Raw genomic sequence first — 24157 nt, 5'->3', positions numbered from 1 at the left:
ACACAGAAAGTGAATGATGGAAGTTTCTGATCGACCGAGAATGATATGGAACTTCCAACACTTTGATGGTTGAACCACCACTTTGGAATCTTACTTCCTGGAAGTGCAAGTGAATAATAATCATAAAGTTTCCATGTCAAATCCATTTCAGATGTAGCTTCATCGAGATCAAATTTTGACTCTGATTCAAAGTTTGTTTCAGAATTAGAATCCTGATGCCGCATTCCCTTTGCACATACGATATTTTGTTGAAGCTCTATAAATTCTCCAAATTGCTTGCCATTAGCAAAATTAAGAAACTTCAGTTTAGCAAATTTAGTAATAATCTTCAATAAACAAAAAAAATTCTATAACTTTGAGAGAAAGAAAGAGAGACCTGATTCAATAATCTTCTTCTTGATTGTGAATTCAATGAATTACACCCTTTTGCAGATACAACGTGTATACAATGTGGAAGTCTTGGAATTTTCGAAAGGTTCCAACAATAGTGAAGCACTAGAATCTTTAATTGGGGAAATATGATAGCAATTTTGGGGAGGGTAGTAATGTTGCTATAAAAGATATATAGACATTCTAAATTGGGGAAGCAACCAGGGGTATTCATGGCTTTTGGAAATTCGTCACAATCATGCATAGAGAGCCTCCTAAGCTTTTGTAAATCAGAGATGTTACTTGGAACATCTTTCACATTTTTTGAACTTATTGTTAACTCACGAAGGCCAGTGAGATATCCTATTGATGAAAGCAACGTTAATCTTTCCGTTCCTTGGTCAAGACTTTCAGAGCCAAAGAGATAAAAGCTTTTAAGAGATTTCAACTGGAGCTTTTTTGGTAAAATTCTAAGATTTTGGCATTCATTGAGATTCCATATTTCAAGCTTTTCAAGAAGTCCAACGGACTGATGAACCTCAACTAAATTTTTGCATCTAAAAAGCTCCAACTCTTTTACGTTTTGGGCAATCATTGATAAGTCGGGTACTTTTGTAATATTTTTACAATATGTGAAATCTATATATTTCAATGTTTCGAATCGACACCTCTGCAAAAGAAGAATTTAAAAAAAAAAAAATTTATTAGTAAAATGAAAACAAAATAAGGCTACCAGCTCATTAAAAAAAAAAAAAAAAAAACTAAGAGTATACATTAAGAAATAATAATGGTTCAATTATGAATTATAATACACACTTCTAAAATAAAAATGCTAAAGGTACTACAATTTTATAAGCATAAAGCTTACAAATTAATGTGGCAATAATGTGATTGGTAGGCTTCAACCACCTCATAAATAAATATTTGAATTATCTCTTTATAATTTGTGACATATCAATCTGTAGCACTAATCTTTTTTTTTTTTTTTAAATAAAAAAAACATTTGTCAATAGTTCATTGATTTGCACCATAAATTATTTATGGTTATGTGTACATTTTAAAATATTTGTGCACAATTTGATTTTTTTTATTAAAAAAATTTATAGAAATTTTATTTTATATAGTAATAAAAGCATGGTTTGGTTTTAGCAACAACAAAAAAAGAAAATAAAAGAAAAAAAAAAACCTTAACTTATTCTCTAAAAAATAAGAATTTATAAATGCTATGATTATACCTCAAAATTCTCATCCAATTTAATGTGGCTCCTTCGCATGTTAAGTACAACGAGTTTTGTAGGTTCAAAGGTGGATGGCAAGGTTGATAAAGGAAATTCATTCCAGACAAGTAATCTTAATCCATTGGGAAGAGATTTAAGGTCTTCACAAATTACTTTACGAATTGTCAAATATTTGAGACTTGTCATCTTTTCAAGATTCAATTGCATCTTTCTTGGTTGTGGCAAGGACAATGTTATGCCTCAAATTTCATCTAATCCCTAATTGGACGAAAATCACATGAATCACATTAGACAACATAACATATGATTATTTAATTTAAAACAAAATCATATTCAGCATTAAAATGATATATCAAACATAATGGGAAAAAATTAATTACATTTGCATTGTGAGAAAAGGGAAAAGGTAAATCAGAAGGACTTATACTGTATCTCTATTTAGTACTTTTGGAGCATCCTCATAACACAATAGCCTTCTTTGTTTTTTTGACACTTCTAATTCTTGCAGAGCTATTTCCAAACCCATTTGTTGTATCAGGTTATGCATCAATAATTTGTCATCTTTTGCAACAACTATGAGAGATTTATCGATAAGTTTTTCAATATCATAGTATGGGTCATGAAAATTGCTACTTTGTAATATATCTACAACCAAATTCTTGTAGAATCCTTTAAGAAAACATGCAATATCAAGGAAAATATACCGTTGAATTTGGTCCAATCCATCGTAGCTTATTTTAAGTACTTCTTTAATATCCGATTTAGGAATTCTTTTGTACTTATCTAATGCACTTTTCCAACATTTTAAATTTTTGTCATATAAATCATCACCTATTATTTTTAGAACTAATGGAAGTCCTTTGGCATAACCTATAAATTGGTGTACGATCTCCAAATAATCTTCTGTAAGCTTGTTTCTTTTGAATGCAAGTTGACAAAAGAGTTCATGAGATTCACGGTCATCTAATTCCTTAACCTTATAGTAAATTAAATGACAATCTTCTCGCAGAGTAGATAGCAACTTTTTCTCTCTTGTTGTGATAATAATTCTACTTCCAGAAGCAAACCAATTGCATTTTCCAAGCAAATTTTCTACTTGGACTAATTTTTCCACATCATCTAGAATTAAAAGAATTTTTTTTGTGCTGAATCTTTTCCATTATCACTTTGATTCTTTTAGATACACCATGCACATTCAAATTTCTACCCCCTAAGATCTCATAATAAAGTGCCTCTTGTAGTTGGAGTACACCATCATTTGTTTTTGAGTTTTCTGTAACATCCTCTAGAAAGCTACGTCCTTCAAAATGATATGAAATTAAGTTAAAAATAGCTTTTGCAATTGTTGTCTTACCTATTCTAGGAAGACGATGGATCACTAACATGCAAACATCGTTTAACACAATATCTAAGCAACAACTTATTTCCTCTATGCGGGAGTCTATTCCAACTGGGTATTTAACAACAAATACTTCTGAACAATTTAATTTAGCACTTGAGATCTCTTCAAAAATTTCTTGGATAAACCTAAATTGAGGGCGGCTGCCAATCACAAAGCATTAAAAAAAAATGTTAGAAATAGAAATATGATCCTAAATTGAATTCAAATTTGTTTAGCTTGTAAACTACAACTGAAATTTTGTTAATTAAATTAAATGGCACATTGAGCTATACTGTCAATACAAATACTTTTTATTTTTATTTTTTATTGTTCAACCAGTATATTTGGCTTTTTACACAAAGATGCATGGAAAAACTTCTTTGGATAATAAGATTTTCTAAAGATTATGTGAGAGAAGCTTCTAATTAATTGATAAGAATATCGATTATATATTCTTCCCTTGCTATCATTGACTATTGTAGTTTAACTAGCTCTGTAATGAAAGATATGATCAAAATATAATAGTTTCATAAAAAAAAAAAAAAACAAACAAACAAACAATATAGCTTCTGGGAATTGTTTTTTAATAATAAAATTTTGTGGTGATAATAAAGTAGTGATTAAATACATACTCATTTTTGTAATGCCAACCAAATAAATTGCCAGCTTCATTTAGAGCAACCCTCCATCTTTGCACCTTGTTCATGTCATACTTGAAATTTTCTTCATGTTTTGCCAGCACTTCTCCAAACTTTCCCTTATGGCTACGTACTTCTGATGGATCTACCTTGTAAAAAATTGGAAACACCACCTAGCCATTCTTTTTACATTCAAGAATTTTGACAAGTTCATCCAAACACTAAGTGGAAGTTGCATAGTTTTTAGAGAATACAATTATCAAAATTTTTGAACTTTCAATAGTTTCGAAAAGTTCATTGGAAATTTTCTCTCCTCTTTGGAGATCATCATCCATGAAGGTGTTAATACCATTATGATGCAAAATACCATTCAAATTGCTAGTAAAACCATTGCGGGTATCTTCTCCTCTGAAACTCAATAACACATCATATTTAAATCGTTGGGTGAAAGACGAAGAGAAGGCTCGTTTATTAGTTAGAAGAGCCATTGTGATTTGGATACATAAATGGTTGAGAAGATCTAAAGGAAAGAGGAGAAAGAAAGAGGTGATGAAATTGAAAATGTTTTAAGAGTATAAGAAAGCAAAGAGAATGAAAATTATGAAGAAGAGATTTCTCAATGGGTTTGAGAGAGAATAGGAATGGCAAAGTGAAGGAAATGAATGTTAGATTTAGATAGTTGTGGTGAGGTGAAGAAGAATAGGAAACTCAAATGTGAAATTATAGTAGTAGTGTACTGCTTTTTTTTTTTTTTTTTTTTTTTTTTTTATTTTTTTATTATACAAGGTAGAATTTCTATTCTAGCCTAATCTAAGTGTATATGTGTATGAAGTTTCCTCCTGGAAACTTGAACCTTGACCCTTGCCCCCCATACCCTATAAGTACTTATACTTGTGAAGTGATCACTGCACCAAGAATGCGCGGTGATAGTAGTAGTGTACTACTACTTTCATAGTTGGGGGTCCAAACGTGTAATGTAATATAAAAATAGAAAACTGGTCGTCCAATGTAGTAAAAAATACTTTTTGGTGTGTCATTTTTCTCACCATTCTAATTCACTTTCAAACTTTCACATCCTCTCACAAACATTAACCATAAACATGGAGACAAATCCTCTACAATGCTACAACAATAACTAGTGTAGTAGTGGTGGGTACCCACCTCGCATTCTTGGCTCTCAAGTCTCTATACTCTAGTCAATGTCTACGCCTACTCTTCTTTCCACCACCACTTTCACCAGCAAAAAATCTTCTCACCTTGCCTCTGCTAGCCTACAAGCACCATTAACTGCATTCCACTCTCTAAGCCTTTTTTGTTTTCTTGGGTTTTTCTCTGATGAAAATTGTCTATTTATCACAAATAGAGAAACTTTGATGAACTTATTAAAAAAATTGTATTTGATGGATTGCTTTAGGTTTTGTTTGATTTTTCCATTTTAATTTTGGCTATAAGGAGAGTTCAAGTAAACAAATAAATACATGACAAATTGTGATTAGTAGAACACAAAGAGTGGGACAAAGGAATATTGATTTATTTATCGAATTGACATCCGGTGCAAAATTGTCATCCTTATCTTTTAGAAACTAAGTTGGTTAGTTTTGAGAAGTTTTGGACCTAATTGATATTAACTCAAATCTCAAGGTAATTTTCTAAAATTTACCCTAAATTATTGTTAAGCAATCAATTATAGTAGCTATATATCTGCGAGACTGGGAAATAAATATATTTAGCAAACAAAGTAGTTAGAGATAATATTTTATTTTTCTCAGAAAAAAAAAGGAAAAAAAGATATAGTATGTGTATGGGTAGAAATTATTCTACCTTGCGTCAGCGTTTCATGCCTTTTTTTATTTAAAAAAGAAAATTGAGAAGCACGTGAACACAAACCTGCTAGTGGGTTCCATGCACACCACCTCATTGACAACCAAATTTGCATTGGAATGGCACTGTTTAGTGGGTCCCGTGCATTGTTTACAGGACCCACAAACCTCTTTTTTCAACAATTTTTTTATTAAAAATAGGTCTCATGATACTATTTACACATTTAAAAATTATTTTACTACAATATTTTTAATTTTTAGTTTTCAGTTTTCAGCAAAATAAGCGGTATCTAATGGATCCATAATATTTTTATATTTAGCAGGTGGCCGCCCAAGCTGGACTTTGGAGCGTGCTCACTTTGAAACTTTTAGACCCAGGAAAGTACCAAGAAATTTCCTCCGTGTAAAATACTCTGTTTCACTTTCAACCTGATTGAATTCATCCGTATGACCCAATAACCAATCAATTAATGTTTATTTATTTGCAGATACGGTAAGGTTGAAATCTTTGAGTCTATATTGGTTGGTAATGTCATTCTATTATACATACAGTTTATGATGACTGATTTGGTCCAACTGAATTCGATTAAAGGTCATTGCTGATGTGTGTTAATTTGTATATCAAAATACTGTTATGGCCTGTTTGGAAGTTTAGAGAGGGAGGAGAGTAGAGGGGGAGTAGAGGGGAGGAGAGTAGTGGGGAGGAGAGTAGAGGGGAATGATTCCCCTCCATCTTGTTTGGATGTTTTTAAAATTAGTAAGAGGAAATGGAGTAATTAGCCCTTCCCCTTGTTTGGATGTTTTAAAAAATAGAAAAGAAAGGAGAGGAAATGATTAAAATAGACAGATTTACCCCTATTTGAAAATGAACTTATAACATTGGTTTATGATTAATTTATTAGTTTTGTAAAGTTTTGAACTTGATTATCATTTGTCCAAATCTTAAAATATGTTAGTGATTTTTTTTTTTAGAAAAATAAATAAATAAAAAATGTTTAAAAAAAAAAAACAATTTATACACCTAAAAACTAAAAAAAAAGAGAGTAAAAATCAGTCAAAATTGAACTGTTATCTGAATATTTGAAAACAAAGCGTTCATATCAGTTTTAATAAAATACTAAACATCGCCAAATTTAGTAGGTTTTTTAAAACTCTAACCAAAATCCAAATTCCCATTTTTTTCCACATTTTCTGAGCAACCAAACACAGGCACAAGTAGAGGAAAAAAAAAAAAAAAAATTCACAGAAACACAAGCCAAATCCCCCAAAACGCACACAACCAAAAAAAAAAAAGAAAAAGAAAAAAAAAAGCGAAATCCTGGAGAACGAAGAGCAAGCAAAGCGAGATCCTCTTCGTCATCGGGATAGTTCACCGGAATCAAAGGGGAGTTGCCGTCGTGCTTCATCGACAACTGGATCGGCGGGTCAAGGACCGTGGTTTAGGTCGGCGATGAACTCGATCGCGGTGGCGTGAGATTTGTACTTGACTTCGACGGTGAGTGGTGAAAGCCGGCAATGAAGTCATCACCGTGAACGGTAACCTGTTGCGGCTGTGAAGGTTGATCGGAGCCTCCTCCAGCTCTCGCCGAAGTCGACGCCGACGACAACGCCATGTTCTCCAGCCAAATCCAACCTGAATCTCAAAATCCAAATACCTTTTACACAAAGCTCAAATCTAAAATGGTGAAGCTTAAACAAAAACAATGTGAAGAGAAATTGCTTCATTAACCTCAAATTTTCTAGGGAAACAAACAAATTCGTTTTGTAATTTTGTTAATATATCAAGGGCAAATTAGGTAATTTATATTTTTAATAATTTATGTGATCTACTCTGCCTCCAAATCTCTCCAATTTGGTGGAATTAAAAATGAGGGGTTGGAGGTAGTTGAAACCCCTCCAAACCCCTCCAAATCCCTCCCCCTCCTTCCTTAAAAAACTCCCAAACAAGGTAATTAAACTACTCTCCTTCACTCTACTCTACTCCCCCTCTATTTTTTAACATCCAAATAGGCCATTACGTTGGACTTGGGGGACAATTGCGATTTCCAAGTTGTAAAGAGTGTAGTAAATCACTAACTGTATGAACATGTCAAAATCACCGGCATGCGTAAATAGGCTTCAAATTATTAACTATATGTTTGGATCCGGATGAATTTTCCTGCGTATGGCATTTTGCGTTTTCCCTTTTTTTTCTTTGTTTTTTTTATTTTTATTTTTATTTTTTTTTATATGCAAGTATTTCAGTTTTTAGAGACAAAGTGCACTGTTCATGTATTGTTTATGCATGGTTCACTTATTGTTCACGGGACCCACAATCATTTTATTTAGAAAAAGAATATTAAAAATGGGTCCGATGATATTATTTACATATTTAAAAATTATTTTACTACAGTGTTTTCAGTTTTCATTTTTCTGTCAAATCAAAATCCATTTCATCTCTAACTAAAACAATGTCACTTTGAAATTAACAAGGGTGCTTATTTTTTTGGCTTGTTACCTTGTCCTTCTTATCCAAAGAAATTGATATAAATAATGAAATTAAATAAATAATTGATAAAAGTAGAATTTCATTTTCATCGTCTCTTTTTTGTTTTTTCCCAGGTTTTTAAAGTCATTTAATTAAAAATGTTTATAGGTCTTTAACGAAGCTCTATTATTTTTAAAAAATATCCTGTGAAAAAACAACTAGTCAAGTAATTTCTAAATTGAGGTCTTTAAATAGTATGTTTAAAAATTATTGAATGAATAGAAGGAATTAAATAAAAAATAAAAAAAAAATTTTGACGCCAAAAATAAATTATTAGAATGCAATGAAATAGAAATTAATTTGGTAAAAGTCTTGTCACTTAGTGGCATAATCTGCTCCCCTCTATTATTAGGAGAGAGAGAGAGAGACATAAATGAGATGAAAATTGTCTATTTATCACAAATAAAGAAACTTTGATGAACTTATTAAAAAAAATGGATTTGATGGATTGCTTTAGGTTTTGTTTGATTTTACTATTTTAAGTTTGACTATAAGGAGAGTTCAAGCAAACAAACAAATACATGATAAATTGTGGTTAGTAGAATACAAAAAGTGGGACAAAAGAATATTCATTTATTTAATGGGTAAGAATTGACATTCTGGTGCAATAAATCTCATTTGTATTGCAAAACTTCACTTGTTCGCACTTTACTTTTCTACAATTTTTAAAATTTTTATTTTTATTTTTATTTAAGGGTTTTTAAAAATATTACACCAAGAGTGTGTTTGGCCCCCTATTTATTTATTTATTTGGTCTCAACTATTTTACAAATAATCTAACTTTAGTAATTTTTTTTTTAAGTTAGTTTTTATTTTTTTGACACACATTTAATATAAAAGTTACCAAAAATTATATTTTTGATAAATGATCCAGTTAACAGGTGCTCTTAGAGCACTTGTTAATTGACTATTTTAAAAAAGTTTTAATACTACTTTTATGAAAAATATAAAAAGTTGTCAAAAACTTAGTCACTCTTTTCTTTTCCCATAAGTTTTTTTTTTAAAAAAAATCTTAAGCCTATGCTCTTAGGCATCCATTAATTGTTTCCCTTTGATAAATACTATGAATATATGGTATTGCAAATAAACTGTCTCCAGACGCACTTGAGATCTTAAATACTAATATAAACAAACTTTTTTCATAAATATGCCCTTACACTCCAGATTAAGACCTGTAATGGATTAGCCACACAAAAAATAAAGGCCATGTAGTGTGTTTGGGAACAACTTATTTACATATTATTTGTTCATTTATTATATGGCTGGTAATGGTACGGTATCATTCTAGCCACTAAATTGATACAAAGACCCATAAAACGTAGGAACTACGATATCAAACAAAATCCATATCATTAGTACAAGAGATTTTTCAATTGTTTCAGTCAATATAAAAAAAAATAAATCATTAAAATATGTTAAAAAATTTTGATTATAAAACATGTTACTTGAGCTAATACATTATGCTAATGTACTTGCGCTGATATATGGACTTACACAAAATGTAGATTTTAAATTCTATGTTTATAAATATATAATTATGTAAATACGTATATACACACACAAGGCCAATATTGACTACTTTCGTTTAAAGGATAAAGTGATGATTTACCTCCCTCCATAATGAGAAGGTATTTGATGTATCAAATATATATAATGCCTCTCTCACATCTAAGGGGGTCTCACACTTGTGGGGTCCATCCCATGTGAAAGGGGCCTTATGCATGGCCCTTACATATTATACTTTTTCCATAATCACAAAAATCATGGTAAAAAAGTATTTCTTATAATAATATATCAAATTATCCATATAGCTTCTCAATAAAAGTGAATATCATGTGATTAGATTTTATGCTTGTGAATACTAAAATTAATATTGAATTAGTTCGATGTGTATTGTATGAGTATATGTTAAGTTTCACACTGGGCATATTTTGGATTAATCTAAGCTTTATAAACAACTACAAGAAAATTCAATTGTGACTGGACTAGTTCTTTTAGAGTATAATGTAAATATTAATAGCACATTTCCTGAGCATAGTTTTTTTTTTTTTTTTAGAGTATACAAAAAAGAGAGGAAATTTATTATTATTATTATTATTATGAACCTATTATGGAACATAAATGGGGATTTCCACTCGGTAGTCACATAATTAAACATTTTTAGCTATTTTCTTTTTGTTTATAATAATGATAACAATAATAAGCTTTTGCATGATTTTTTGTGTGAGAATCAGACCGAACGAACATAAACCCTAAAAATACCCACAAAATGTTGCACACATACAATTTGTATTTTTTTCCTTTTTCTATTTTTCTAAATCTTTATCTATATCTAATTATTTATTTTTAATATTATTTATTTTGTTTCATTTCATTTTTCAGTTATAAACATCTAAACTGAAGTAAAGGAACATGTAAAGGAAAAACTACATGTAAAGTTAAAACTATCCAAAATGAATATATAGAGACAATATTTTGTTTCGATTTTTCATTGATTTATTATTTAGTTATGGTATCAAAATTAAAGTAGATAAATATGTAAATTTAAACCATCTAAGATGAATTTGTAAAGCAAATGTATTTATATATTTAATATTCTCAAAAAAAATTAAAGGCAAAAAAATAAATAAGAAAAAGAATAGGGAAATTTTTTGCTGCATACTTGTACAAAACAATTGCTACATACAGGGTTATGTGGTAGCAAAAAGAAAGGGACAAGTGTCCAAGGGTCATGTGCAATCCTTAGGCACACGTTGCTTTCTTTTTGTCGCCACATAACCCTATATGTAGCAATTGCTTAATACTACTATGCAGGAAAACCTTTCCTAAAAGAATAATGATGTGACCAATGATGTAGCGTATGAGGTGTCTCAATAGAAGCATAACAACAATAAATTTTGCTCTTTAGTTTATATATATAAAAATATAGATATAGATGAATAAAAAAATTCCATGAAAAGGTATTCACAAGTCTATCTTAATTAATCTTTAATGCTAAAAAAAGATAAAACTTGACAACTGCCCCATAGTAGGAGTCCCAAGTCCAAATCTTTAATTACTAGTGGTTTGTACCTCCATTATCCTATTATTGACTAATTTATAAGTGTTCCTTGATGCAATTTTTTTTTTGCCATTTTATTTACAATACTAAATGCTTTTAATGAATGATGTTTGTTGTTGACTTGATTTGAAGGAAAATTATATTATAATATGTCATATTTTGTGTTGTTGCTTGGCTTTGGTTTATTTGGGAAAAAAAAAAAAGAATAAAAAAGATAGTCTGCATACAATATGACAAAGAACAATATGTGTAGTTGAAGAAGATGGTCTTTGTGTAGTTTCCTTTAACTATTTGTAATATTTTGTTTAACTAATTAGCATCAAATTATTATATCTTTGTTATATGATATTCCTAGATACTTGAGTAATTGTTTTAAGTGTTTATGAATATTTTATATTTCTCTTCATTTTCCTTATCTCATTAGTGTATTCTTCGAATTTTTTAAGAAAACAAATTCAATTTTGTGTTTAAAATTATTTATTTATCTATTAATTAATCAAATGTTGGATTAGATTAGGTCATTCTTTATAAAATACTTCTTCTTATTTTTTCAAATAAAAAATTTTCTCTACTTTTTTCCCCTTTGGAATTGTACTCTTCGGTTTTTTTTTTTTTATTTTTTTATTTTTTAATTATTTTTTAAATTTTATTTAAAGGAAAGAGAGTTACAATCATGTATAAATCTATAACCAACACATTTTCTTAGGATCAGCCACCTATTTCTATTGCGTGATGTCAAAGCCTTATTAAAAATTTTAAATTTGATTATGCATTGGATATTTGGCTTTATCACATCATATTTGATATGTTTTACATATCCGAGAGAATGAATTTAACTTTAATGTGAATTTTATTTTTCCTTTCTTTTTTATTTTGAATTCTAGTTTTGTTGAGTTTTATTAATTTTTTAGATAATTTTTTAGGTGTTTTGGATTGTAGGGTAGAAAAAATTGGATTTGAGAATGTTTGTTTAAAATTAAAAGCATTCTTTCCAAATTATATATACTTTTTAATAATATAAAAAATTTTATAAATAAATAAAATTAAAAAATGAAAATTTTCGCTAACCTAGTCTTTGAATTCCTAAGAAAAACTGTACTATTTTCATTTTGATTTGACAAAAATTATACTAAATTTGTGATTGTTCCTATGGTGAATGAAAATATGATTATGAAATATATTATTTTTATTTACCAAAAAAAGGAAGTAAATTATTTTTTATTAAATTGTTCAAATGAAAAATAAATAAATTTAATGAGATTACTTTAAAAAAAAAAAATTATCACAAGCAAACTAGTTATTACTTAATTTTGAGTAAATATTGGAGGAATTAACAATCGGGTGTAACAACCGGCATAACATGAGGGCTGTGCTAGGACATACTGGACTTGATTGGTCCAATATTGTTTAGCCATGTGGGCCTTAGAAACTTGGAGACAATACCATGGTTATGTTCATAACTGGATCCAAAGTCCTACCCAAAAGGATCCGTTTTGAAATTAATCTAAGACCAAGGGGCCATGGACTCCCATAAAATTTTGAAAACATAATCCTCCTCAGTTCAAAAACCATGGGGCTGTTTGGTTATTGTTGAGGGGAAAATTTTGATGTTCCCAAATAGAATATGGGGTAGCCAAGCCGAAACTCGATGATGGGCCCTTGAAATAAAGCCCAAAGGCTATCGATGTGGTGTAAGTCCGCCCAAGCAAGAGATAGAGGTTGCACCCTAAAAAGAAGATAACAAAAAAGCATAATTAACACGTTAGTGTTATTAGTTTGTTATATTATTAGTCCTTTTACAGTATCTTAGTTCAAATCAATTCTCCAGTGGTACGGGTAAAATTACATTTAGTCCAGAAAAAACAGATTTAACCAGTCCAATGGTCTATCATTAAATAAGTTTAGGAATGTGTTAACTCCTGGGGGTCCTTGCATGTCTCGGTCAAGGGAGTTCATTATACTTTCAGCCATCATTACATCAATGTTAGGGAAAGGTTCAATTGTTACATATACATTATATCCTTCAATCGTAAAATAAAAAGTAAAAATATAAGATTCCATGGGAAGTGATAGTTTTTAGAACATTATGGCCTTCATCATAATAATACTAAACAAGGATTAAAGGCTCCATAGTTACAAATAAAAGAGGAAAAAAAAGGATGGAATGAAGGGAGAGAAAGATCTTCAGCTTAATGTAGCAAGTATTAAGCTAAGACTTTGGTTGGTATGTTTTTATAAGGCATGAACAAGGTGAATGTGGACTGTTTTGAGTGAGTGGGATAAAATTAATACTCAGATTGAAGCTTTTTATGAGTAATGGGTTGTTTGTGTCTAGTTGGAGGACATTTTTGAGCTGTGGTTGTGTAGAGGAGTGAGAAGAATATCTGGGATTAGATGAGTGTAGGCTGAAGATGATGAGTGGTGAGCTTAAGGAGAGCTAAACCACTAGCAAAAATGGCCAACGAATCCAAAGTCTCAGAGAAGGGTAAGTTAGGTTGTCTTTTTGATTAGTTGCTTGTGTTTTTATAATGGAGCATAGAGAAGCATTTATTGACAAGAATCCAAAAATGTATGATTACTCAGAGGTGCTAAATCAAGTTTAGGCTTTTTTGATCAGAAGTGGGAAAATTCATTTTAAGGGCTGCTTTGCTTCTTTGGGTAATGATGAGATTTTAGAGTGTTTTTGCATTAAATGCCAAGATTTTGGGCTGAATCTAATGTTGCAACTAAGATTCAGACCCCTAAGAAGTAAGATTTAACACCACCAAGCCAGGAATCAAGCTTTAGTCTATTTCATGGGGTTCTGTTGGAGATCTCTTTATGTCCTCCAAATCACATGTTCCCAAATTTTCCCCTTTAGGATTCATGGGCTTGGCACATGAATCACATCTTGAATGTTTTTAACACTTATAGCATCAATTTGTTGAAGTTTGGTTTCAGCTCCCCTTCCACTGGAGGTGCAGTCTTGAGGAAGATGATGGAGTCCCTTCATCCTTTTGACTTCAGCTGATATGACAGTCCTTGGGCACTGTTCACGTTAGGCAGAGGTTGGCATTTATTGACAAGAAACCAAAAATGTATAACTACTCAAAGGTATTGAATCAAGGTTAGGCTTTTTTTATCAGAAGTAAGAAAATCCACTTTAAGGGTTGCCTTGCTTCTTTGGGTAATGATGAGATTTTAGAGTGTTTTTGCATTAAATGCCAGGATTTGGGGCTGAGCCTAATTATTGTGATTGAGGTATGTATCAAGAGCGAATCCTAATGCTGTAAATGAGATTCGGACCCTTGAGAAGTAAGATTTAACACCCCCAAGCCAGGTGTCAAGCTTTAGTCTACTTCAATGGGTTCTGCTGGAGATCCCTTTATGCTTTCCAAACCACATGTTCCCAATTTTCCCTCTTTAGAATTCATGGGCTTGGCACATGAATTACTTCTTGAATGTTTTTAACACTTATAGCATTAATTTGTTGAAGTTTGGTTTCAGCTTCCCTTCCGCTGGAGGTGTAAAGGAGAGCACAAATACTGCCATCCTAGTTGTTTAATTATGCGGTGATAGTTTTGAGGTGGAGAAGCTGTGTATATAAGAACATTCAAAAATTCATTCAATTCTAGCTCACAGTGAATGTTGCTGTCGATGAATGTTGTTGCCCTTGCATCAACTTTAGCTATGGCCACACAATGTCTTCATAGTAAAGCCATCAATCAAAGAAATTTATAAACAAAGCCATAGAAGTCTTATTGATGCTACGATGTAGGGTGTGATCTATGTTTGGCATGTGTGAGATAGTGAAAGAAACCCTCATTTTCAACACTTTTTCCTTTGTCAAGTCTTTAATAAGTTTGACCCTAGGCAATTGGAGAAGAACAAGTTTAGGGGTTATTCAAGAACAAGATGTTTTTAATAATTCTAAGGTTTACCATAGTTTTTCTGCTAGTGATGGTGGGCTTAGAGAAGTGGTTTGTCAATTGTCAGTATTGAGAAGCTCAGTTTCTTGCAATGGGGTGCTTGCATTGGATTTGCAGCTTTGTCTTGGTTGACTGCTTTGGCTCTTCAAGTGTAGTGCAATTTCTGGCAAGTGATTGTTTAAGCAAAGATAATCTGCTTCCTAAAATAGTAAATGATAATCATTGCAATAACCCCCCAACTCCACCCCCACAAAAGAAAAGTATCTAAGATTCAGCCAATAGTTCCAAATCATTTTTAATACATGGATTTTTGTTTTAGGTGAAGTGAACATTAAATTTAGTGCTAAGGGATATCAATTCAGGAGAAAGGTTCCAGTTAGCCTCTAACATGAGGTATGTTCAAGATCACAAGGAGAAATAACCATTATTTGTATGAGAACAACATAAAAATCATATTTCATTCAGTAAGATAATTTATTCTAAACTTGGCTAACTGGAATATGATTTCATTTGATCTTATTTATATTTTGTCATATTTAATAGAACTACAATACAGAAGGCCTTAAGTCATACTAACTAAAATTAAAACAATCCAAGCTATGCCTAGAGTTACCTCATGACTACTTCCATATTAAAATCAAATTATATTTCCAACAATTACATAGCTGGCATACATATAATGTGAACTTAGTACCTTCAAAAGGGTCAAAGATTCCAAGAGAGACCTCATTAGCTTCTGAGTGACCTTTCAAAACTGGTGTTAAGTATTGATAAATTGATAAACCATAGTCCAAACACACTGTTGAAGAAGAGCATAAAACGAATGCAAGTCCACCGGGATATGTGACTATGTGAGCAACATATTAGAAAGAGGAGAGAGAGGTAACAAAATTTTCAATATTTTATTTCTAATAATTGAGCTTTCTTTTCAATATTATACTAATCTGAAATTTTCTTTATAAAAATTATAATATTTTCAAAGAAAATACTTCCATATTCACACAAAATTAAAACCAAGACCTCAACTCCAGGTTATAATGATGTAGAAGGAGGTACAATTTGGCCAAAAGACCATTACCTTATTTTTTAAGTAGCTTTGGCTTAAATAATCTAATAGCTCTAATTCAGATACAAGCTAGAAACGACCCCTTGAGTATGACGCATTAGAATTTGATTTATGTCAATTTAAGAAAATTATATGCCAAATGAGAAATAAAAGGACTAACAAACACATTCAGTCAACTATGAAAAGCAAAGACTAATTTCTTTCATTAATTTTGACTTTTCTTTACATTAATTCCTTTCCAATTGAATGATGCCCAATCATATTATGAGTAGTTAATTTATAGTGAGAGAAGTGGCAAAAGCAATCAAGGTAGCCAAAACAATAAAACTAAAGAATAAGGCATTCCTTAACACTAAAAAACATTATAGAAAAACAGTTTGGATGTAATAAACTAATAATAGTACCTTGTCATATTTCCTTGAATTTGAATGAAGAGGTTCTCATTTCTTCGGTAGTAGACTTGGTAAAAAGTCAGCATAAAAAATGCAGCATCAAAGGCCAAGGCCTCTTTATTGTTAGGGGAACATTTAAAGGCAACAATAGAATATGTTAGGACATATGCGATTCACTTGTTAGGAATATATGTCATTTATGTAATTGGCTAATCCTTTTGTTAGAACATATGTGTTTCATTTGTTAGGAACATATGTCACTACTTTATGTAATTGGTTTATCCTTTGACAAAACGCACTTTACTTGTATTTGGGTAGATCTAGGATGTGTTTAATACTTCAAGAAATATGTTGTTCAAGTCTAGTATTAAATCCATGAAGATTGGACCAAGAAACAAGTGAAGAAAAGTTGTTCATTATAGCTGCGGAAAAATAGCTCAATACCTATTGATAGCTAGTGGATCAATCGAGAAAGATCCTGTCTCCTCAATAGCTCCTCGATAGCTTCTTGATAGCTGTATTTGTCGAAGTTTAAAGCTCAACACCTCCTCGACACCTCCCGATCGATCGAGGTTACGGGAATTCAAATTTCTAGATTTGATTTTCGGCCTAAGTTTTTGTATTTGTGTGGGATTTCTTTTCTCACAACCCTAGACCTATGTAAAACTTATTTTAGAGGTCGTCACATAGGAGAATATAAGGAGAACATATGCAAAAGTTGACCGAAGCCTTATTCTCTTTGAAAGAAGCTATTGCGTCTTTTGTGCCGTAAGGTTTTGTAACCAAGTGCTTCTTGATCTTCATTGTTGATGAAGTGAAAAACTTTACAGCCAACAATCTTCTTCTAGTTGGTGATTAAGTCGCGTATTGGGATTGGCGCAATTGGTTAGTCACGTACTGGGATTCGTGCATCAAAGGTTGGCGTTTATATATTGAAGAGTTTAGAGGTTCTGAAGTGGCAGCAGGTTTCTGCTGTGAGTTCATCTATGGGGATTGTAGAGTCTAGAGACAAAAGTTTTGTACTAGATCTGAAACTTCTCTTTTCTATAGTGGATTGCTTTTCGAGAAGGTTTCCCCCTAGGTTTTTTCTTATTTTTTATTTTTTATTGTGAAACTGGTTGGTTTTATTGGTTTTCTTGAGTCATCATATCTTGTCTTATTTATTTTTCCACTGCATGACTTTGACATGATATTGATATTTGTTTATTTTAACAAGATTTATTGATAATAAATCTAATTATCAACTTGGATTTAAAACTTGTTAATTCTATCAACTAAGGTCTAAATTTCCCAACAAGTGGTATCAGAGTAGGTTCACTCTGATTGGATTAATTTCCTAAGTGTGATCCTTGACCCTTGTTGTCATGGATTGTGGACAATCTCTTTTGATTCCTCCTTTATTTGATGAACTAATTATGCGTACTAGAAAGTTCATGTGAAAGCTTTTTTGCAGGCTCTAGGTGAACAAGTACGGCAAGTTGTTGAAGTTGGGTGGATTAAGCCAAAGGAAGCACCGGTGGATTGTGATGATGCAACAGTCATAGTGGCAAATTTCAACAGTAAGGCCTTGAATGCTTTGTTTGTGGGGTGACCAATGAGGAATTTAAGAAAATATCATCCACGAAAGTTGCCAAGGAAGCATGGACCAAACTTGAGACCACCTATGAAGGTACCAAGGCAGTAAAGACTGTAAAGCTTCAATGACTCACTAATAGTTTTGATGAAATAAGGATGGAGGAGGATGAGACCTTTAATGAGTTCTATGCCAAACTCAAGGATATTGTGAATTCTTCCTTCAACCTTGGTGAATGTATTGCAGAATCAAAATTGTTAGGAAAATCCTTAGGTCCTTACCTGAAAGATTCCATGCCAAGATCATTGCCATTGAAGAAGTGAAGGATATTGATCAAAGTCCTTTGACTGAGCTTGTAAGGAACCTTCAAACCTATGAGATGGGATTAGGCTCAATGGGAAAAGGTGGAAAGAGTAAAAACTTGGATCTTAAGGATATGGAGGAAGAGATTGAGGACTCCAAAGATGAAGATGAAGATGAAGATGATGATGAGGATGAGGATGGGGATCTAACCTTCATAACTGATGAGATTATCAAGCTTCTTCAGTTTTGGAAAAAGGATAAAGGCAAACCTCCTAGGAAACCTAAATCCTCAAGGAAGAGCAAGAATGAGAATCCCCTCATCCAATGCCATGAGTGCAAATGTTTTGGTCATATGAGGATAGAGTGTCCAAACTATCTCATGAAGGAAAAGACCAAGGAGTCCAAAGATAAAGGGTTGGTTGCTACTTGGAGTGATACTGAGAATGATTCTTCTGATGAGTATGTGGATGAATGTCGTTATGTTATGGCTTTTGCTGCCTTAACCGATAAGGTGATTTTGGAGAGTGCTAGTGATAGTGAGGATTCTTCTGATGATGAAGTACCCCAAAAGTTAACCCTTCAGGAAGCATATGATAAGCTATGCACTAAATTCATAAAATCTGAAAATACTTTTCATCTTTGTAGAAAAGAGCTTAATGAGGTAAAGAGGATGTCTAGTGTAAAACTTGATGAGATATTGAGTGCCACAAAGCCTAGTTCTAACAAGACTGGCTTAGGATATGTTGTTTTCTCTGGCCCCTCCTCTTCCACGGCTTCTAAATCAAGGACTATCTTTGTACCCCAATCTAAGAAAGGTGATAAAGGTATGAAATCTAAAATTGATTTGGCTAATTCTAAATCCTTTGTTAGACCTCATGTTTGTCACCACTGTTGTGTTTCTGGACACATTCGTCCTAATTGCTTTAAGTTGTATCCTTATAAGCAATTGTCCAAACAGTCACAGGTTTCCTCTCAAGGACCTACACCTTTGTTTGGAGAGTTATTAAAAACTTTGAACTTTTTAACTCAATTTTAGGAGAATCTTAATTCTTCCATGTCCTTTAGTAGACATAATAGGACACGTGCCTTTTCATCTTCACGGCCAAAGACTCGTGCTGTGTGGGTGAGAAAGGAGCCTAAGACTTAACTGTCTTTTTTGTTTATCCTCTGCTTTAATTCTTTCTATCTAAAGTAGGACTCTCTTTGCTTAATTTCTTATCTGCTTTTGGAATCATGCTTTCATGCATCTGCACTTTTCTATCATGCCTTCATGCATATGCATCTTTCTTTCATGCTTTCATGTTGTTTGTCTATTTTTGTCTGGTTGTTTAGTCTTTGTTTTGTTTGTTTTTCAAAATAAAAAGAGAAAAATTAGAAAAATACAAAAACAGTGTGTGTTTTGTGTACATTGGTACTTGTGTACCTTTGATGACCATTGAAACAAAGTTTTCTAAACTTCTTATCATTTGTAGCTTAGATGAGCATCTCTATGCACAAATAAGTAAGTGAGCTTTGTCGCTCTTGTTAGTGATGAGTAAGATTAAGTTATCTCTTGTACTTAACACTCGTATCACTCTTTTTGATGGGAAGGACTAAAAAATCCTAAGAGAAAGGCATTAATATTCATCTTACCACTGTTGCTCGCCAATCATAATATGACACCCGTATGCTTCGGCATAGCAAAAGTGCAGTGTCAATGACATTTGTGTGTTTAGGCATAGCAAAATTGGAATGTCAAAAATATCATTGGGTATTTCTTTTTTCTCTCTAATATGCCTATGCATAATATGCTTAAAAGAAAAAATATGCAAAGAAAAATCAAAAGCAAAAAGATCAAAAATGTTTTAAAAATTATTGCAAGCGTGTATTCTAAGAGATGTGGGAGTTATAGGATGTACCTTGAGGGTGATAGTCCCCATCAAGCAGTTATAATTGTGTTTGAGTTAAAGTAAATTTCTCATATCTCACATCATCATAACATGTATACACTTATGCAATCTTGCGATATTTTTTACACACAACACACAATATTCTCTGCTACTCTTGATACATGTGCAGGTACAATATGATTTGGCCATCACAAGATTTTACATGTATTAATGTATGATCACTAAACTGTCTTGACTTGTTTTTGAAAAATAAAATTGGTTAGACTTGTTTAGTGTGTATTTGTGTGTGTGTGTGTGTGTTTTGTATCTTTCTATTATCTTGTCATCCATAACATCTTATTTCATTACATTCATGCATTTATATGGATTTCTTGTGCCCCCTTGAACATCCTTAATCATCTTTATGTCCCTTGGGTGAAGCTTTTTAGCTTCTTGTAGCCTTTGTTAATCATGACAAAAGGGGGAGAAATTTTGGAGAATATGTGGTTTATTTTTAAGAGTCTACACGTTAGGAGGAGAAATACATGACTCTGTAAGGGGGAGTTATGTTTCATCTTGTTAAGGGGAGTGTTTACCTCCTTCTTCTTGTATCTTGGGTCTTATGATCATTTTACATACATTGTGCATATCTTTGATATATATGATGATGTATGTTTCTTTCACCTACCCTTACATGTGTTGTTTCTTTTCTCTCTTTATACACATGTTTCTTATTTACTTGTATGCAATCTATTATTTCTATTTCACACAAAGATGTCTTGATAAGTTTTGTCTGAAGTGTTTCAGAAATACAGGTTGTCAAAGTTTACTTGCCATAAATTCTTTTCTTGCAAAATTTTTCAAGAGTTTGTATTAGGATAGATTTTATTGTATTCAACAAGTGAATATGAATTGAGTGATTTATGACTTCTCTCATATGTTCATTTGTTTGTTGTGGTTTTGTCACGGACTGCCAAAGGAGGAGATTGTTAGGACATATGTGTTTTACTTGTTAGGAACATATGTCACTACTTTATGTAATTGGCTTATCCTTTGACAAACGCACTTTACTTGTATTTAGGTAGATCTAGGATGTGTTTAATATTTTAAGAAACATGTTGTTCAAGTCTAGTATTAAAGCCATTAAGATTGGACCAAAAAACAAGTGAAGAAAAGTTGTTCATTATAGCTGCGGACAGATAGCTTGACACTTCTCAATAGCTGGTGGATCAATCGAAAAATCTTCTGTCTCCTCAATAACTCCTCGATAGCTTCTCGATAGCTGTATCTGTCGAAGTTTAAAGCTCGACACCTCCCGATTGATCGAGGTTACGGGAATTCAAATTTCCAGATCTGATTTTCGGCCTAAGTTTTTGTATTTGTGTAGGGTTTCTTTTCTTATAAACCTAGGCCTATATAAGGCTTATTTTAGAGGCTGTCACATAGGAGAATACAAGGAGAACATATGCAACAGGTGACCGAAGCCTTATTCTCTTTGAAAGAAGTTACTACATCTTTTGCGCCTTAGGGTTTTGTAACCAAATGCTTCTTAATATTCATTATTGATGAAGTAAAGAACTTTGCAGCCAACAATCTTCTTCTAGTTGATGACTAAGTTGCGTACTAGGATCTGCGTAATTAGTTAGTTATGTACTGGGACTCATCCATCAAAGGGTGGCGTTCATATATTGAAGAGTTTAGAGGTTCTGAAGTGGCAGAAGGTTTCTGCTGTGAGTTTATCTACGAGGATTGTAGAGTCTAGGGACAACGGTTATGTACTAGATCTGAAACTTCTCTTTTCTATAGTGGATTGCTTTTTGGGAAGGTTTCCCCCATTTTTTTTTCTTTTTTTTACTATGAAACTGGTTGGTTTTATTGGTTTTCCTAGATCATCATATCTTATCTTATTTATTTTTCCGTTGCATGACTTTGACATGATATTGACGTTTGTTTGTTTTAACAAGTTTTATTGATAATAAATCTAATTAACAACTTGGATTTAAAACTTGCTAATTCTATCAACCGGGGTTTAAATTTCCCAACATCTTTGACAAAACGCACTTTATTTGTAATTGGGTAGATTTAAGATGTGGTCAATACTTCAAGAAACCTCATTTCGAGTTCAAGTGTTAAAGCCATGAAAGTCTGTCTTAGATTCAAGTGCAGAAAATGTTGTTCATTAAATCTTGACAGCCAGCCATCTATCGAGCCTTAAAAGCTGTTCCAGCCCGTGGCTCGACAACAGCTCGACAGATAAGCATTTGTCGAGGTTTATGAAAAATAGAGTTTCAGTTCTGTTTTGACTTCAATCCGTAATTATGTGTTTGGGTTTTCTTTTCTCACAGCCCTAGACATATAAAATGATTATTTTAAGAGCTGTTAAAGGTGACATAAGTGGCATAAGTGTTAAGCAAAGTTTGTTCAAGCAAATTTTGATCAGAGACAGAATTTGTCCTGGCTCATCTCTCTTGTGAAGAAGCTGCTGTGTTTGTACACTGTAGGATTTTGTAACCAAGGAACTTCTCAATCTTCATCATCTGGATGAATTGAAGAACTTTGTAACTAACAACCTTCTCTAGTTAGTGATTGAAGTTGCATACTGGGATCTGCATAATTGGTTAGTCACATACTAGGACCGTGCATCAAAAAGAGAGATTGTCACTATAGAATAAGTCCAATTAGGTATTGGGGTAAGAGTTCAACTGTTAGTTGGTATAAGGTACTGGGATTCCTTTACTTGTAATCGCTTGTGTTTGATAATAGTGGATTCTCGAGAGTGGTGACTTTAAAATCACCCAGTGGGATTTTTGTCGTATTGGTTTTCCCCATTTGTAAACAAATCACCGTGTCAATTTAATTTTCCCTGCACTTAGTTTAATTGGTGATGTGTTTGTGCTACCATGCATTTGCATGCTAATTTAATTAATTAATAAACTTGGCTAATTAATCAATTAATTCCTCACAAGGGGTTAATTCATTTTTGGCCTATCAGACTAGAGTCATTAGACCCTAATGCTATTTTATGAGGCTGTGCACTACATTATTATTTGAAAAAAGAAGCCAAAGCCAAAATGTCCTTCATTATGCTCTTCCATTCCAAGCGAGCTTGCAAGTTGAGTTTACAATGAAGTTGATAATAGTAGCTGCAATTTAAAAGATATATCGTTAACAACCAGCTAACAATATAAAGATTATCTCTAGCACAGATTCATTGGACTACAAAAAAAGGAAGAGAAATAGCTATCCAATTGTGCAATCTGTACTGTATTTTACTATTATATATATATATATGTATATATATATATATATATATATATATATATATCCATAGTATCATTTTATCAAATATTTGGAGTGCTTACCTTTATACACTCTACCACAATTTGTTCAAATCTCTCTTCATTTGCCAATGGCGTTGCCTATCTTACACTGTAGAGGCTTATCCCACATCTGTTTGCTCTGCCATTCCCTTCTTGATTTCTAACAACCATGGCCAAGCCTACATTATTTTGATCACATGAAGCATCAAAGTTAAGCTTTACCAGTTGATCAGGTGGTTTGGTCCAAGCACTTTCCCTTTTTTGCTCTTCAGTTCCCTTCGTAATTCTAAGTGATCTCAAGTTAGAGTCATACTGTGTATTAAGACGATGTGCTAGCTGATTTATGCTTTCTTTAGTGTTTGAAATTAGAGCTTTCACTTGTGCATCCCAAAGGATTTTCATTGCCACTACTACATATAGTGTGAATTTATCTTTGGTGACAATAATTCCTTTGGGGGTCAACTATTTGTTCAATGAACTCATTTACAGATTTTGTTAGGACATATGTGATTCACTTGTTAGGAACATATGTCTTTATTTATTGTAATTGACTAATACTTTGACAAAATGTACTTTACTTGTATTTGGATAGATCTAGGGTGTATTTAATATTTCAAGAAACCTTGTTTCAAGTTCAAGTGTTAAAGTCATGCAAGTCTGTTTAAGATTCAAGCTGAGAAAGTGCTTGTCGTT

This window comes from Quercus lobata, chromosome 10 (genome assembly GCF_001633185.2).
Source record: "Quercus lobata isolate SW786 chromosome 10, ValleyOak3.0 Primary Assembly, whole genome shotgun sequence".
In the NCBI taxonomy this organism is placed as follows: Eukaryota; Viridiplantae; Streptophyta; class Magnoliopsida; order Fagales; family Fagaceae; genus Quercus; species Quercus lobata.
Note: the sequence above shows the minus strand (reverse complement) of the source record.